We start from the raw sequence: 5612 nt of genomic DNA, 5'->3' as shown, positions 1-5612 counted from the left end.
AAATACTAGCTCAAATGTGTAAGTTGTAACATGGCCGTGACATGTAATTTCCATCGCATTCTCTCAAACATTGTATGTCTTATCCTCATATTCCTTATCAATAACTCATCCAAGAGTTCAACAAGTCCCTTGTTGGTAAATTGTAGTAACTGGTTAATTGTAAGTCACTGGTAATTCATTGTAATTGGTTAATATGTTGGGTATGAATGTATGATTGATCTTTGATCTCTCCCCCCCCCCCCCCCCTCCCCCAATCCTCTCAAACTCAAGCACCAATTTGAAGAATTGAAAAATATAGAAAGATTTTATGCTTTTATCGAGAAGGCGTTAAACATTTTTACATGGAAGAAATTCCTAGTTAAACACAAATGCTTTTAAAACAATAAGTCACAAGTTGTTATGGTAAATGAAACAAGTTCATGCTTTTAATGTCCTCAAAGATAAGAGCACACATTTATGGCTTAATTGTTTTTAGCACAACTGGCCCAATTCTTGCGGGTCTCCAAGAAAACATAGCAATCTTCCTAGGGATGCTCAACTAGACATTTCGATCATAACATCATATGCACTACCTTATTTGTAACAATCAAGAAGCAATATAATATGCAAGTAAACCTCAATTTAAATTTGTTTTGTGTTGTAACGTTTGTGATAGCCATCTTTATGTTACAATAACATGCGTTTGAATAATGTTTTGTTTTTTTCTTCCAACTATCAATGCACTATGGAAGTTGAATATCAACAAGACGTAGTAGAAAATGTCTACATGTAAACCATATTAACATACCCTCACAAGAGATCAAACAGTGTCAAAGATTTTATTGTATAAAAAGTCTCTTAAATATAAATCTACCTCGAAATTGTTTTGATACTGCACAAGAAATGTTCAATGCCAAATAAAAACATTTTCCTATTATTGTATAGTGTGGTGCCACAACATATAGCAAAACACAAGGATAAAAAGGAAACAATCACATATTGTGAATGAATAACAGTTAACAGAAAACAATCCTAGTAGTCCTTAGAAAATGTTGTGGTCCTATACAAAGAGATATGCAAACCATTAACTTAGAGATGGTTTACGTGGCCTTTCTTTGTTTTTTGTCTTTATCTTTTCTGTGTCATAGATCTCCTTGATGCACAAACTAGATTTAGCTAAACCTTTTGCAACATTGGTGGTTTGGATTTCATTTCACACTATGGTTGAGGGTCATACCCATGAAGGATTGTGAAATTTTGGTGAGCATTTTCCTACAAAGAGTTTTTTGGTTGTTCCATTGGTGGAGATTGAATGAATTGTTCTCTCATTGTTGTCCAAAATTTTGTAAGTGTTTTCCTATCCATGTCTTCTTCCTCGACATTCTATCTTATCTTGAATATTTTTTCTCACTACAAACACATTATAGCAAGGTTAAAGATTTTTAAATCAAATTATTTGTGAAACACAGAATTAATCAAGAACACGATTTAAAAAAGGGCCTAAAATTATCCCTTTAGATTTATTCATCCCATTTAAAATAGTTTATGATTATTTAACTCAATACAAGATTTCCTCCCAATACTTGATGAGAAAACAAGTACAATGTAGGGAAACTTGGCAACAAGCATACATTGGTGTTACAGTTTACTAGAATATGATAAGAGAGCAAGCATCTCATCCTTCACCACACATTTGGGAGAGGGAGAATAGAAAGAATTTGGCCAATAGTGAGAGAAGTGTGCCAATTGTGAGCCACTTGGGACAATATGAAGTGACATCGAGTAGGAGGTTCAATGTCAAACAAATAGAGTGAGAATGAGGGATAGAGATAGATTACGAAACACTAGCAAGAAAGTACAAGGCAAAGAGAGAATACGGGAGAAAAGTGTGAGTATATAGGGAGTTGTATCATTCTTTTCTCTTGAGCTCACCAAACTCAAAAACTCTTCCTGATCTTAAAATATGCATGCCAGAATTTTGCTTCTTAAATATGGCATCACGAATCACATTCCACCACCCAAGGGTTGAAAACACATCTTATGTCTCGATGTATGGCAAAAAAGGTGAGAATACACAAAGTAAGCATGATGGTAACACAAACAACTTATAACAAATGAAAGAAAAATATAGTATTAGAAAAACATTTATGAATTTTGAGCGTTGAAGAGTGCTATCAAGGAACATTATTCCAACCATGTTAGAAGTTGCTATGGTGTCAAGCGATGATAAATGATGTAAAGCTTAGTACAACATTCAACTTAAGTTCAACAAATGTCAAATTTCCTACCATATTCATTTGACCAAAAACTCTACATTGTTTTGGTCAATGCCGGTAATGTGGGCTCACATGGAATCATGATTTCTACGGAATCTGTACAATTCAATGATATAACAATCAATTGTTGTCCAATAGCTGGTTTTCTGTTCAGGCTTCAACCTTGAACGTTTGATTGCATTTTCCTATCGACAAAATGTTGATTGCTTCTCTAGGTCAATCATGAGATGGGAACCACAAGAATATCATACGTGTCCTAAAGAGTACCCCTTTTATTAAAATAGTTTTCTCCATATACACCCATACTTGATGTAATTAGGAGCTTGGGGTAAGGGACCAACATCCTAGCAAGACACACAACAACCCAAATAATGTTTTTTATCGTAAGGATACTTGCAATTTAGTGTTCATGCATCATACAAAGAAAATCTAGAACAATAAAATTCACATTTCCTATGCGTGAAACAAAGAAATCGACTCAATTCACAAAGAAAGTGATACAACTCATTATGGTTACACGCATCTACCATATTCAGTTGATAGATCGGTCTAGGAGGCTTCGAGCCGATTCTCAACTAATACATGTTGATAAGAGCTTATACAGTAAATCAATTCCATAAAAAGCTCAAAAAATATTTAAAATCAAAATGCCTAGAGAAATTGGAATTGTTTGATAGGGATTGTACAAGAGATTAAAAAGTTAAAAAACCAAATGAAAGCCTGTCTTTATATATGCATAGTCTTTTGGTGATAAATTGACTCGAAATCGACTTCACATTAGTGTGCAAATGCATCGCCTTTAAATGAATAGCGACTCGTAAGCACGGTTCATTTCCGAGACATTGTTTGCGCAGTTTTTTCTTTTCTTTTCCTCACATACCGTAAGGCGCAGGCCGAGCAAATATCGAACTAGTGTGAAGTGGCCAACCCCAAAAGCCAAAAGCCAAAAGCCAAAAGCCAAAAAAGTTGTTCCTCTTTCTTTTTAAACTGAATTTAAAATTGAGAGCCTAATGTAAAACCATACAGAATGAAAAACTTCCAAGTATCTATTTTTACATCAATTTTAATATAGACGAATTAATTTCAAAGACCAAAAAAAAAATAACACATCTAATATAAAAACGAAATCGCTAAAATGTTTCCTGTTTTTTCTTGTGTGATTTTCACTCATTTTGATTAAATATGTCGTATGATAACTAATCATAATAATAATCATTACTTTTATTTCTATTTTTTATTATTATGAGAATCAGAAGAGAAAAAGAGTCGCAATTATGTATATTGTATAATGTGTGTGTGTGTAAATTGATCCCAAGGTGTGGGTGGTTATGGATGCCATCAGATTTCATAACTGTAACCATATCAGAGATCCTTTGAATATAAATAACAAGCAAATTCATTCATTCACTCCATTCACCAACAATCATCCCCCTTCAGTAATCAATCCTTCTGACTAACGATGATGCTGCGACATTAGAAAGAAGAAGCAGAACAAGAAGAAGAAGGCATTTGATCTTCCATCTATATACATACATGATTAGTCTTCTCCAATTAATCCGCCCCGCCAATAATCCTGACAAGATGCGCCAAAATATCCTTGCACTCCATCTCTTTGTGCTTATCGCCACCAATTCACTCGTCCAACCAGGTCTAATTTGCATCCTTCAGTTTCACCCAAATCCCTTCATAATATATGCTATTATTACTCAATCTATCTAATTTTATTTTATTATTGATGCATTCAGGATTTCATTTGATTACAAATTCACTATATAATTTGACCATTTGATTATGATTATTATCATTATTAATCCTTACCATGATTTGATTATCATTATTATTCCGTACTATCAACTGGTTCATCCATTGAACTGAATTATTATTCGATGCATAATACTTAATAATCGTGCCAATTCATTGATTCACTGAATCATTTCAATCCATTCAAGCATTTGTGAAATTTCTATTCGTTTTTTTGCTCGGATATATTTTAATCTCAACGTCTTTTGTATCAATTAAACATGCAGGTTTGTGTTTGACGCATAAACACAAACTCGATGGCTCCAGTAAAACAGTATCACCTCAGGTTGATCTATCTATTCAAACTTATTTTATAAACCAAACCACATAATTGTATGCCCATTTCTGTGCGGTCCTGCACTTAATGCAACCCAAAGATTTGATGTTAAATCCATATACTTTGAAACGATGGCAAATTAAGCCATTTAATTTCAATACCATTGCGTAAATTTACTATATAAATTTTTGCAAATGCACTCAAATTTAAGCCATTTAATGTCGATCCCAAAACGTAAAATTTCTATACAAATTTTTGCAGATGCAATTGAAAAAAAATGCCAGCTAAAACACAAAAACTTGAGCTTAATCATTTTACTTTAACTCCACCAGCAACTGAAATAACTCCAAATTTATAGTTCTACCTAAGATCTAAAATTAATGTACATAGTTCGATTTAATCTAAACTTTGAAATGAATCTACATATGTGAATCATTGTTTATGATTATATATGCAACCTTCATTGTGAATTATTACAAGCCAGATTTTGAATTGAAACCAACCGTAAAATTTATTTCAACCTAAAATTTCAAAATTAATCAAAATAGTTTAATTACTGAACGTGACTATATTAGCTTTCATCAAAACATTATAATGCAATCCAAAAATGTGAAATTAATCAACCCATAACGTTTATTATGCAGCTCATTTTATCACACAGAGATAGCCATACTAATGTAGCAGGGAAAGAATCAGTACTAGGTAATAAAATACTTTATTCACAAATCAATTTCGCTAGTAAAGATTAATTTTCCAATTAAAGAGATAAAATTGCTCATTGCTTATGCTAAAAGGACTTCCACTAACACCAATTATGCTGAAAATATATATCAGAATCTAATCATGATAGAAGTACAAATTAACCATGATAAAAGTTCAAACTAATCAGGATGAAAGTTACAAAATAATCATGATAAAAGTGACGAGCTAATCATCATAAATTTGCAAACTACTCATGCTCAAAGTACAATGTTAATCATGGTATATCATGATAAAAGTGACGAGTTAATCATCATAAATTTGCAAACTACTCATGCTCAAAGTACAATGTTAATCATGGTATATCATGATAAAAGTGACGAGCTAATCATCATAAATTTGCAAACTACTCATGCTCAAAGTAAAATGTTAATCACAAACAGTACAATTTAATCACAGAACATTCACAAATGAACCACAATAAAAAATCACAAACTAATCACAGTGAAAATACAAACTAATCAAATGACAACAAATCCTGATGAAATACAAGCAAATTAAATGATAATTTGACAAATGAA

The sequence above is a fragment of the Azolla caroliniana genome, unplaced genomic scaffold, assembly GCF_043228905.1.
Source record: "Azolla caroliniana isolate FFs.n. ecotype wild unplaced genomic scaffold, voAzoCaro1.0.p SCAF_2, whole genome shotgun sequence".
In the NCBI taxonomy this organism is placed as follows: domain Eukaryota; kingdom Viridiplantae; phylum Streptophyta; class Polypodiopsida; order Salviniales; family Salviniaceae; genus Azolla; species Azolla caroliniana.
Note: the sequence above shows the minus strand (reverse complement) of the source record.